Here is a 13,998-nt window from a genome sequence, read left to right as displayed (position 1 = left end):
CCAGATCACCTTCTACTTTCTTTAAAAGTGGGATATGGTTTAATTTAGTAAGAGCTGCAAGCTTGGGAGAAAAATTAATACCTAAATATTTTATATTTCCTGATTGCAGTGGTGTAGAAGTAGAATTATAGAAGGAGCAATTAATTGGAAGGACTGTAGATTTTGGCCAGTTAACTGAGTAATCTGATATTCTTGCAAAAGAGTTTATCAATTCAATCACTCCAGAGATATTAGTTTGTGAGTTTTGGAGAAAAAGTAACACATCATCCGCATAAAGCAGGGGTGTCAAACTCAAATACACAGTGGGCCAAAATTCAAAATGGAACACCCTGCACCCTGGTGCATTATAATAATTATAATATTTTAAAAAATGAATAATTTCCGTGGGGAAACGCAGAAGGTGCAATCTGGCTGTTTTCTTGTGCATCTCTTCTTATCCTAACATTAATATTTATTGAAAAAAAAAATCTTCCTCCAGATATATGAATCTTTTCTTATGGACTCAAACAAGTTTAGCTGAAAAACTGAATATGGAACAAGCAAAGCTTAATACTAAACAATATATATATTAGCTGTATAATACCAGTAGGCCAGCTCTAATAGTAATTTGGTATGGCTTCGCGGGCCAAATGTAATTAGGCTGCGGGCCAAATTTGGCCTGCGGGCCAGAGTTTGACACCTATGGCATAAAGGCTGATTTTATGTTCCACGTTCTTGCATTTTATGCCCTTAATTACTGAATTCTGTCTAATTGCTGCTGCTAGTGGTTCAATAAAAATTGCAAACAGTGAAGGGGAAAGTGGGCATCCCTGCCTGGTGCCCCTCAGGAGACAGAAGCTGGAAGATGTTTGGTAATTTGTTCTGACACAAGCTGTTGGGGAATTATATAATATTTTTAACCAGTTTATGAAAGAGGATCCAAAACCAAATTTGTGTAAAGTTGCAAATAGAAATTTCCAGTTAACTCTGTCAAATGCTTTTTCTGCATCTAAAGAAAATATTGTAGTTTCTAGGTTTTTACTGTATGAGTAGTCTATCAAATTAAGTAATCTACGTGTATTTGTTGATGAGTGCCTACCTTTTATGAAACCAGTTTGGTCAGGATGAATTAAGAGGGGGGTTATTTTCTCCAGTCTCTTTGAGAGAGCTTTGCAGATTATTTTAAGGTCTACATTTATAAGGGATATTGGACGATAGCTTGAGGGATATACAGGGTCTTTGCCTGGTTTTAGCAGGAGATTAATGTTTGCAGAATTCATATTTGATGGAAGTCTGCCCTTTTCTTTGATTTCCAACAACGTTCTGTAGAAAACTGGTGCTAGAATCGACCAGAATTCTTTCTGCAGGAAAGCCGTCTGGACCTGGAGACTTATTATTGGGCATACTTATCAGGGCTTCCTGGAGTTCACCTGATGTCAGTGGCGAATCCAGTGCCATTACTTGAGTGTCTAATAATTTTGGAAGAGTTATGTTGTCTAAAAACTGATCAATTTCCTTTTTAGACGGGTTTATTTGTGGTGAATACAACCTTTTATAGAAATCCCTGAAAATGTTGTTTATTTGTTTTGGGTCATATACTGTGGTCCTAGATGAATCTTGAACAGCATATATAGTTGTTTTTTCTTTATTTATTTTTAGCTGGTTTGTTAGAAATTGACCGGATTTATTACCATGTTCATAATTTTGTAAGCGTAGTCTTTGTACTAAGAATTTCTTTCTTTCTTTTTTTTAAAAATATCAATTATCTCATTTAATTCTAGTTTTGTTTTGCGTATTTTGTTCAATGTTTCCTGATCTTGGTGGGATGCATAGGCTTCTTCTAGGGATTTGATGATTTTTTCTAATTCCTGAATATTTTTGTTTTCTTCTTTCTTTTTATGTGATGAGAAAGAAATGATTTTACCTCTCATCACAGCTTTCCCTGCTTCCCATAGAACAGAAGCTGATGTTCCGGCAGTGTCATTGAAGTCTAAATATGAAGTCTACTCTTTTTTAAAATATTTAATAAGTAAAGTCGCGAGGTAAAGTCCTCATCTTTAAGAAGTGATGTATTAAATCTCCAGTTTTTACTTGGCGTAGTCTTATTCTTGTGCATTAGTGTTAAAGGTACAGGAGCATGATTGCTGACAGCTATAGGGTGAATCTTAGTGTCTGAAATGTCGCTCAGCAGTGAGCTGCTGACCAAAAAATAATCTAGACAAGACTTACTGTTGGGGTGTAGGGAGCGCCATGCATCGCAAAGACCAAAGTCGCTCATATACTGTTTGATTATATTTGTGGATTGCCAATTACGCTGAGTTCCTGCTGTATTGAGCCTATCCATTTCTTCATTTAGTCCAAGGTTGAGGTCGCCTCCAAGAATAAGTGTGCCATCTAAGTGCTCAGAGAGTGCACTGAAACAAGCGTGAAAGAATGAGGGATCATCAACATTTGGACCATATACACTTGCAATACATAGCTTTTTATCAAGTTCTATAACTGTATGGAGTGCTGTGAAATTAATATTTTTATGTATTAAAATTGCTACTCGCCTTTGTCTAGAATTATAACAAGCTGAGAACACATTGGGAAACTCAGGTGTTTCAAGTTCATTCAAACCTCTAAGAGGTCTGTGGGTCTCTTGTAAAAGGACAACATCTGCCTGTAGTTTTTTGAGTTGGTTACATATTTTTAACCTCTTTTCTCTGGAGCCAGCTCCATTTACATTCCATGTAACAAACCTTAGTGTCTGTGTATAACTAGGGGTGTGCGCTGTGTGTGTCGCTTAGACAGGTGGAGAGAATACATCACTTGTTCGTAAATAAAGAGAAGGAGAGAGAGAAAAAAATGTGTGGCGAGATGCTCCCTGAGTTTGACTATGTGTGTGCATATTTACTAATATGAGTACGCTTGGCTTAAGTGTGTGTATCCTATTCGTCTGTGTGCGCTGTCTGACTGATGTAAATGTGCCATTGAGCGCATGATTGTGCACAGTATGTCGAAATAAAGGATGTTGTTTGTGGATGAATGTGGAAGCAGGTGATCGAAGCAGTGAAAGAAAAACAAAAAAGAAAGAAACCAAGGACAAGGGTGAGCAGCATAAAAACAAGAGGGGGAAAAAAATGAGAAGGAAAAAAACCGGAAACATTCCAATCAAACCGTTGACGGAGAGTGACGGTGTTAATTCTGCTATGATGTCACACTTAAGATGCGATTTGATACCGGTAAGTTAAACAGATGTTAATGCAAGTTAGTGTGAGTAGATATGAAAAGGGTGTAGCGGATTCTTATCTGGTGTGAAGTTAATACAGCCACGGAGTGATGTCGGGGTCGCGGTGGAGCTGTCCATCCACGTACAGCCGGTCCACAGCGATGACAGCGCGGGAGCCCTTCTGGGTGAAGCCGCATCGGATTGGGAAGAGGACCCTGCGTTGTTCCAGGATCTCTTTGGGGAACTGGTCGTTCGCGGCTTTTCACCTGTTCCTTTTGTTTGAAGTGACCGAATCTGGCCACAATAGGACATGGTCTCCCGGTTGCAGCCCGCATGTGGCCGATGCGATGCACTCTATCAAAGGCGATGTTCTTCACCGTGTCCTCTGGCAGCTTCAGGTGGGTTTTGATGAAGCTTTTCACTGTAGTCTCCGCATCTTCTGGAATACCAGAAAATACAAGATTATCACGCATGCCACGAGCTTGTAGATAAATAACTGTTTCTTTTATTTTTTTTATTTTCTCTATTTAGCTGGGTAACATTGTCTGTGAGACATTTCACAGACTCCCTTAGCGTGGCATTTTCAGCAGCGAGTGTTTCCACCTGCTGCTGGCTGAACTCCAGGGATTCTCGCAAGGATTTAAATTCTCGGTGAAGAATCTCCACCAAGGACAGCCTTGCATCAAAACTGGACAATCATTGGTTGATTGACTCCAGTATGTCAACAATATCTTTGCCGGCTGGCGATGTTGTGCCGGGGGAATCTGCCGGGCGAAGTCTTTTCGATGACGGCGTGTCAGATTTGGCCGGGGAAGCTGCATTCTGGGCCTTCTTCATCACAAGATTCTGGAAGCACCGATCAATGTAATCTTGGAGAGCCTCTAAACTCTCCCAGTTGTTTTCCAGGGTGTTGGAGATGACTTAATTCAATTCAATTCAATTTTATTTATATAGCGCCAAATCACAACAAAAGTCGCCTCAAGGCGCTTCATAGATACAGAGAAAAACCCAACAATCATATCACCCCCTATGAGCAAGCACTTTGGCGACAGTGGGAAGGAAAAACTCCCTTTTAACAGGAAGAAACTTCCGGCAGAACCAGGCTCAGGGAGGGGCGGCCATCTGCTGCGACCGGTTGGGGTGAGAGAAGGAAGACAGGATAAAGACATGCTGTGGAAGAGAGACAGAGGTTAATAACAGATATGATTCAATGCAGAGAGGTCTATTAACACATACTGAGTGAGAAAGGTGACTGGAAAGGAAAAACTCAATGCATCATGGGAATCCCCCGGCAGCCTACATCTATTGCAGCATAACTAAGGGAGGATTCAGGGTCACCTGGTCCAGCCCTAACTATATGCTTTAGCAAAAAGGAAAGTTTTAAGCCTAATCTTGAAAGTAGAGATAGTGTCTGTCTCCCGAATCCAAACTGGAAGCTGGTTCCACAGAAGAGGGGCCTGAAAACTGAAGGCTCTGCCTCCCATTCTACTTTTAAATACTCTAGGAACAACAAGTAGGCCTGCAGAGCGAGAGCAAAGCGCTCTAATAGGGTGATATGGTACTACAAGGTCATTAAGATAAGATGGGGCCTGATTATTTAAGACCTTGTATGTGAGGAGCAGGATTTTGAATTCAATTCTGGATTTAACAGGAAGCCAGTGAAGGGAAGCCAAAACAGGAGAAATCTGCTCTCTCTTTCTAGTCCCTGTCAGGACTCTTGCTGCAGCATTTTGGATTAGTTGAAGGCTTTTCAGTGAGTTTTTTGGACATCCTGATAATAATGAATTACAGCAGTCCAGCCTGGAAGTAATAAAAGCATGAACTAGTTTTTCAGCGTTACTCTGAGACAGGATATTTCTAATTTTAGAGATGTTCCGCAAATGGAAGAAAGCAGTCTTACATATTTGTTTAATATGTGCGTTGAAGGACATGTCCTGGTCAAAAATGACTCCAAGGTTCCTCACCGCGTTACTGGAGGCCAAGGTAATGCCATCCTGAGTAAGAATCTGGTTAGATACCATATTTCTAAGATTTTCAGGGCCGAGTACAATAACCTCAGTTTTATCTGAATTAAGAAGCAGAAAGTTAGCGGCCATCCAGGTCTTTATGTCTTTAAGACATTCCTGCAGTTTAACTAATTGGTGTGTGTCATCTGGCTTCATGGACAGATAGAGCTGGGTGTCATCTGCATAGCAGTGTAAATGTATGCTATGTCTTCTAATGATACTGCCTAAGGGAAGCATATATAATGTAAACAGAATTGGTCCTAGCACTGAACCCTGTGGAACTCCATAATTAACCTCAGTGTGTGAAGAGGACTCTCCATTTACATGCACAAATTGGAGTCTATTAGATAGATATGATACAAACCACTGCAGTGCAGTACCTGTAATACCTACAGCATGTTCTAATCGCTCTAATAGGATATTATGGTCAACAGTATCCAACGCTGCGCTAAGGTCTAGCAGGACTAGCACAGAGATAAGTCCACTGTCAGAGGCCATAAGAAGACCATTTGTAACCTTCACTAAAGCTGTTTCTGTGCTGTGCTGAGCTCTGAAACCTGACTGAAACTCTTCAAATAAACCATTCCTCTGCAGATGATCTGTTAGCTGTTTGACAACTACTCTTTCAAGGATTTTTGATATGAAAGGAAGGTTGGAGATTGGCCTATAATTAGCTAAGACTGCTGGGTCTAGAGATGCTTTTTGAGTAAAGGTTTAACTACAGCCAGCTTGAAGGCCTGTGGTACATAGCCGATCATTAGAGATAGGTTGATCATATTTAAGATCGAAGAATTAATTAATGGCAGGACTTCTTTGAGCAGTTTTGTAGGAATGGGGTCTAAAAGACAGGTTGATGGTTTGGAGGAAGTAATTATTGAAGTTAACTCAGAAAGATCAATTGGAGAAAAAGAGTCTAACTTAATATCAATGGTACTAAGAGTAGCTGTAGATAATATTACATCTGTGGGATGATTACTGGTAATTTTTTCTCTAATGATAAAAATTTTATTTGTGAAGAAGTTCATGAAGTCATTACTAGTTAACGTTAAAGGGATGGTTGGCTCAAAAGAGCTCTGACTTTTTGTCAGCCTGGCTACAGTGCTGAAGAGAAACCTGGGGTTGTTCTTATTTTCTTCAATCAGTGATGAATAGTAAGATGTTCTGGCTTTGCGGAGAGCTTTCTTATAAAGCAGCAAACTATTTCTCCAGGCTAAATGATGATCCTCTAGATTTGTGACACGCCATTTCCTCTCCAGATTACGAGTCATCTGCTTTAGGGTACGTGTTTGAGAATTATCCAACGGAGTCAGGTACTTCTGATTAGAGACCTTAGTTTTCACAGGAGCTACAGTATCCAGAGTCGTACGTAGTGAGGAGGTGAAATTATTAACAAGATAATCGACCTCTGTTGGGGTAGCGTTCAGATAGCTGCTCTGCTCTGTGTTGGTACAGGACATTGGAGATGAGAACAGTGGGTGGATTATATTCTTAAACTTAGTTACAGCACTTTCAGAAAGACATCTACTTTGAGAAAGTCTACTCTTCACCGCTGTGTAATCAATTATTGTAAAAGTAAATGTTATCAGGAAATGATCAGACAGGAGAGGGTTTTCAGGAAACACTGTTAAATGTTCAGTTTCTATGCCATATGTTAAAACAAGATCTAGAGTGTGATTAAAGTGGTGGGTGGGTTCTTTTACATTTTGAGAGAAACCAATTGAGTCTAATAACAGATTAAATGCCATGTTGAGGCTGTCATTTTTAGCATCTACATGGATGTTAAAATCACCCACAATAATTATTTTATCTGAGCTCAGAACTAAATTAGATATAAAGTCTGAGAAATCAGACACAAACTCTGTGTAAGGCCCAGGTGGACGATAGATGATAACAAGTAAGACTGGTTTCTGAGTTTTACAGCTGGGGTGGACGAGGCTAAGCATCAGGCTTTCAAATGAATTAAAAGTCGGTCTTGGTCTTTCATTAATTAATAGGCTGGTGTGAAAAATTGCTGCCACACCGCCCCCTCGGCCTGTACTTCGAGATTTCTGGTAGTTAGAATGACTCGGGGGTGTTGATTCATTTAAACTAACATAATCATCTTGCTGCAACCAGGTTTCTGTAAGGCAGAGTAAATCAATTTGTTGATCAATTATTAAGTCATGTACTAACAGAGACTTGGAGGAGAGAGACCTAATATTTAATAATCCACATTTCACTGTTTTACTCTTTGGTTCAGATGTGGATACTGTATTGTTCTTTCTTTGTAATTGTTTATGTTTAAGTTGTTTGTTGCTGGTTTTTAGTTTGTTTTTTGTCTTTTTGGAAGCTGACACAGTCTCTATGGAGATGGGTTTTTGGGGGGGTAGCAGGAGGAGAGAAGCTGCAGAGAGGCATGTAAGACTGCAACTTTGCTTCCTGGTCCCAACTCTGGATAGTCATATTTTGGGGGGTTTAATAAATTTGTCCATGTTTCTAGAAATGAGAGCTGCTCCATCCAAAGTGGGATGGATGCCGTCTCTCCTAACAAGACCAGGTTTCCTCCAGAAGGTTTGCCAATTATCTATGAAGCCCACATCGTTTCTGGGACATCACTCAGACAGCCAGCAATTTAAGGAGAACATGCGGCTAAACATGTCACTCCTGGTCTGATTGGGGAGGGGACCAGAGAAAACTACAGAGTCCGACATTGTTTTGGCAAAGTTGCACACCGATTCAATATTGACTTTAGTGACCTCCGATTGGCGTAACCGGGTGTCATTACTGCCGACGTGAATTATGATCTTACTGAATTTACGTTTACCCTTAGCCAGCAGTTTTAAATTTACTTCAATGTTGCCTGCTCTGGCCCCTGGAAGACAATTGACTATGGTTGCCGGTGTCTCTAGCTTCACATGTCTGAGAACAGAATCGCCAATTACCAGAGTTTGACCCCCGGCGGGTGTGTCGCCGAGTGGGGAAAAACGGTTAGACACATGAACGGGTTGGTGGTGTACCTGGGGCTTCTGTTTAGGACTATGCTTCCTCCTCACCGTGACCCAGCCGCCCTCTTTCCCCAGCTGCTTGGGATCTGCCGGGGAACAGCTAGCGGGGCCTACGCTATCTTCGGCTGCACCAGCTACAGGGGCCTGGCTAGCTACGGGTGAATGAAGGGTGCGAAGCCGAGTCTCCAATTCAGTAATCCTGGCCTCCAGCGCTGCAAATATGCTACATTTGTTACAGATATCATTACTGCTAAAGGAGGCCGAGGAGTAACTAAACATCTGACACAATGAGCAAGAAAGTGCAGGAGGGAGAGGTGAAGTAGCCATGGTGCTAATGAGTCGGCTACGAGATAAGCTAAGCTAGCGAGACAGTACAGAGACAGTGAGTGAATACTTTGGCTATAAATTAGGTAGTGAGTACACAGAAAGTGTGCTTCGGATGAAGCACGTGAAGATTATACTATGAAAGAAGAATGTATTTAAAAGTTGTTAATTAAATTGCTAAGCAAATAAGCTACTCAGAAACACCACTGTGTTTGAGCAGGAACAGGAAGTGATACTCTACCACAGAGCGAGCGAACACCAAGTGACAGCGCCACCAAGAGCTTAGACAAATGTTGTTAGTTATAAGACAATTGATAAGTGTATTTTGTAATACTGAAGCTTAAAGGAATTTGTTCAATTCTAAACTACCATTCGCTTTAATTTTCTGCCAAAATCTCCTCTCTTTTGGCGCGAAGTGGGCAATAAGCAAACAAGAGAGGCGGGCCTTTTCTCAATTCTAAGTACGCAAGTAATTTCGAGACCGTTGAAAACGATGTGCCGGGGGTCCGCTGTTCTCGCTGGCTCTAATGATCCTCGACCTCGCTGTCTGCTATGTAGCTGGCGGGTCACAGACGTCTCCGAAAACGTCGGAGCGCCTTTGGAAATATATGATATCTTAATAAATCGAGCAGATATTTGAAGTTTACACAGCTACATTCTCGCTTGAAAATAACTTAAAAGTTTATTTTGTGACCCAGAAAGAGTAATATTTAAAAGTTTTTAGCCCCGCTTGTCTGCCATTGCCGCGTTTGAGTTTTGGACGAAATGCATTCTGGGATATTTAGCTGTACCAAGTCCACACAAGTCACCACTGATGCATGCTCGATAAAACGGGTGGAGCGAGAACACATCCGGAACTTTTTCGCGTTCTCGACTTGATGCGTACTTAGAATTGGAACAGTACTTTGACTGATGAAGTATCACAAGTACACGAGAACGCAAGTACGCACAAGTACGCATATTGAGAAAGGGTCACGAACTCGCGACAGAAAAGCCGATCAACTCCTCTTTTTTCTCTGTGGTGTGATAAATAAATATGCAGTGTATATACAGTAGATTTTTAAAATGAGCCTCTTTCGCAACAAAAAACAAAATAAAAAATCAAATCAAATAAAAAACAAAATAAAAGCGGTATCCAGTTTTTGCCACACACACAGAGTAATATACATTGTAAGTTACAATATGAAATATTAAGACATCTGATCTCATCAAGTTTAATAAAGGTTGGACAGCTGTGGATTATCAGCTGTCCTACTCTGACTTCAGCTCTCAGTCCCAAGCATCCCATCTGAAATAACTGGAGTAATTGGGTAACAACAACCTGCAGGATTCAAATGTGGAGCAGCTGTCTCTTATGAAGAGTCAACACTGTGGACTAAAGATTCTGAGTCAAGTAAAGAGTTGGAGTCACTCTTGCGACTTTCAGCAGTATTGTGCAAAAGATAGGTGGTATAAAAGCAAAAACCCACTGTTTCCTGTAAACCTACAGAGACGGCTCAATGGCTCTTTTCCTCAGTATAGTTGTGAATGGAGAATGATGACAATTAACCAACCAATCACATCAGCTAGAAGCTTATTGTGATCATGTGTTTGAGTTGGCGTGAAGATGACTGTCATCACTGTGTTCATTAGTGATGGGCAGATGAAGCTTCATGAAGCACTGAAGCTTTTCATTCAATTGGTTCACCCCTGCGCAATGCGTCTTGAAGCTTCATTTGCTCTAGTAGGACACCTACTGGACGTAAAAATATTAGTTGGCATGAATTTGAAGAGTGTGGCATTTTGTATGGAACGCCAGGACTGCCATAATGAATTAATTAAATACACCATTAAATAATTAATTAAATGTGGCAATAATTAATTAAAATTGGAATTAATTAATTAAATAAATAGTTATGATATATGTAATTAATTAATTATTGACACATTTAATTAATTATTTATGTATTTCACGTTTTAATTAATTATTAACACATTTAATTAATTAATTATTGACATATTTAATTAATTATTTATGTATTTCACATTTTAATTAATTATTGACACATTTAATTAATTATTGACACATTTAATTAATTATTTAATGATATATTTATTTATTTCATTTTGGCAGTCCTGACGCCTGGCTCTCATCATGAAATAATTTTATCTGTCAGCCTCACCCATCAAACTCAGGGGGCGGGGTTAACACTGATCGAGTCAAAACCATTGCTTTGGCCTGGTGGCCATTGTTTCTAGCACACAACAACCGGCATGTGGAAGCTAACAGAACTGAGCTTTGAAAAACCCTGTTTGTGTGTTACCAAATACCGTTTTAATATTTTTTTAGCCGAGAATGTAGTGGTTTAATCTTCATGTGTCTGGTCGGTTTGTCAAGATACAGCCTCTTTGCAAAAGTGTTTCGATGATTTCGGAGATGTCGTCCCAGTCTCACGGCAAAGCGTGGGATGGACCCGCTCGCCTCGCAAGCAATCCCACCGACAAAGCGCAGGCCCCGGTACACAGCTGTAGTAACCCCCGCTGACTTCTTTTACTGAGGTTATATTTATCGGTGTTTTATTTCCTGATGTTCTTATGTGTCCTACGTGTTTCAGTCGCCAATTCTGAATTATAACTAACATTAAAAACATGTTTAAGGAGGAGAGAGAGCAAATAAATCTGTTTAACATCTGATCTTTGTTCAGTAATCAGCGTGACCTGTGTATAAACACATAAAAGAGATAACATTGGTGTTTCCGTCATGTAGTAACTGCTGGCTTTAACTGTACAAAGGTTGTTCGACACTATGAAACACATACAGACTTCATGATGTTCGGCTAATATTTTTATTGTGAATATTAATCATGCTGACCTCGCTCTGTACACCACGCAGCGAGGTCAGCATATCCACGATATCCTCAGCTCCATGAGTTAACACAAAGTTTCCCAGCTGACTATCTAACTGCCAACTATTCCAGAGACGTGAAAATATACAGCATAAAGAAAAGTGTAAGAGACTCAGCAGCAGATTAGAATAACAGTTTGTGGCGTGAATAAGACACGGCGGGACCACGGAGCAACGTTCAGAGTCATCTTTATTTACATCTCACCACACCACAACACCCCCAAACCCCTCAGTCCCCGTGTTTTTAACTAGGCGGGCGTGATTAAGGATGCCGTGCAGGTGCGTCCGCCCTCCCTGCACGGCACCGCAGACCACGCCCCACCACATACCCCCATCGCCCGATTGAGGCCGGGGAGCCATCCGGCCGAACCTACTCCCCCACCGCCAGTGGGAGAGGGAATCAGCCCGGACAGCTGGCACCCCCAGGCCCCGGCCAAGCGACGGGGAGGTGCGAGTTCAGGCGGCCGCCCGCGAATCCAGCGGCGCAGGCAAAGCTGGTTCGGAAGTCGGACACGTGACAGGTGCACCCGGCGCGGCCGGCACAAGCGTGAGCCCCAGCTCACAGGTGGCTGGGCAGAGGTGTGGCGTGTACAGGCCTCTGGTGGTGGTGAGGCCGGTCTGGCGAGCACGGCGATCTCAAGCGTGGCGCCCGCCTCGCTCGCCAGTTCCACTCGAGCAAGCTCCCCTGGCACTGGGACCTCCAGCTCCTTGCGCGGCCCCTCCGTCACCGCTGTCGCTCCCTGCTGGAGCAGCCCATAGCGCGACTCCTCCGTCACTACTGCTCCCTCCGCCGCCACTCCCGGCTCGAGCAGCCCCTCGTGCAGCTCCTCTTTCTCCAACCGGCGCAGACCCTCGCGCACCTCGTCTGCCGCCTCCGGTTGGAGCGGCTCATCCACCACTCCCGGCAGGAGCAGCCCTTCACCTGGCTGTTCCCCCTCCTCCGGCAGGCGCAGATCCCCGCGCGCCTCGTCTGCCACCTCCGGCTGCTGAGGTGCCTCACGCGGCTCCTCCACCGCTTCACTGTCCTCGGGACACACCTGTGGGGGTGGCGCCCAGGCCCAGAGCAGCGCCGCCAGCTCCCCAATCCTTTCCAGGTGCCGCTCGGACTGGTCCTGCAGCTCTTCCTGCTGGCGACGCACCTCCGCCGCCTGCTCCCGCTGGGCGGCCGCCATTTCGGCCACCCTCTGGGCCAGCTCCTCCATTCCCTGGCTCCGATATGGACCCGCCGTGCTGCCTCCTGGGTTTCGGCACCAATGTGGCGTGAATAAGACACGGCGGGACCACGGAGCAACGTTCAGAGTCATCTTTATTTACATCTCACCACACCACAACACCCCCAAACCCCTCAGTCCCCGTGTTTTTAACTAGGCGGGCGTGATTAAGGATGCCGTGCAGGTGCGTCCGCCCTCCCTGCACGGCACCGCAGACCACGCCCCACCACACAGTTATACATTTAATAAATCACCAAATGAATCCAAGAAACGAGCAAACCTGTTCCGACAATTTGAATTTGTATTCCCTCAGCTGCAGACTCGCTGCTGTTTAAATGTTTGAAAAGGAAGATTAGATATAAACAAACGTCAAACATAGACTCAGTCTGCCTTCACATTTGATATGAGGCCAGCACGTATAGTGGCCTCAGCAGGCTATTACTGAAATACACGCGCTATATCATAAACTATGATATAAATAGGGAGGTCCTATTAACATGTTTAGTTTTAAAGGACACCTTCCTGCCTTTAGTCTCATTCATGAGCAGTATTAGTTTTCTTCTAACATCCAGAAGTCTGCACAATGTGTTTCATAGTTTGTAACAAGCCTTTGACAGGTAAACATAACATGACCGAAAAAGCAAAAAAAAAAAAAAAAAAAAAAAGAGAGAGAGAGAGAGAGAGAGTGTTGACATAAGAAGAGAAAATGCTCTCGATTATGGAGACAGGCAAATGGTTCATTTATGTTTGATGTGTGTTTATTCCTCCCTAAATATCGTCGGTGAAGTTTGCCATGCACGTCAGATTTTCCTGCGCATTTTTATACCTCTGCCAACAGAGAGAAAAAAAATCACATTCTAACAGACAGCTGGTGCTTAGAATACAGTTGAATAACTATTAAAAAACAGATGATATTTAGATGATAGTTCAGTCTAACACATGTGCCAGTGGTTCATTAAACGTCTGTGAAACTATGCAGTTATGAAACGTAACTTTAACCTCAGCCAAACCGATTTGCTCAGTTGTAAATAAAACAGCGAAGTAAACGTGACCCGACAGACAGAACCTGAGTGAATGAAGTCCAGCGTTTAACCACTGAGAGCTAAAACTCAGCTGAGGTTTGAAAGCTGTGTGCCGGTGATTGGACATCAGCCGCTGATAAAGCTGTTCGCCTATAAAGTGCTCTGTAAGGAAACAAGCTCCAGCAACTCTGCGCTCGGGGAAAATACTATATTTACTTATCTTGTGCAGTTAAACTGTGACTATCACCAGGTAACGTAGGCGTGTTTCTTGAATTAGCAGCAGGTGTTAAACAGCTGACAGATGAGGAGGAGGATGCATGCAGGTAAACTGAGGGTCTGCTGAGCTGATCGCTGGTTTCGTGAGAAAAATGTCAGCT

The sequence above is a fragment of the Astatotilapia calliptera genome, chromosome 23 (genome assembly GCF_964374335.1).
Source record: "Astatotilapia calliptera chromosome 23, fAstCal68.1, whole genome shotgun sequence".
Classification (NCBI taxonomy): domain Eukaryota; kingdom Metazoa; phylum Chordata; class Actinopteri; order Cichliformes; family Cichlidae; genus Astatotilapia; species Astatotilapia calliptera.
Note: the sequence above shows the minus strand (reverse complement) of the source record.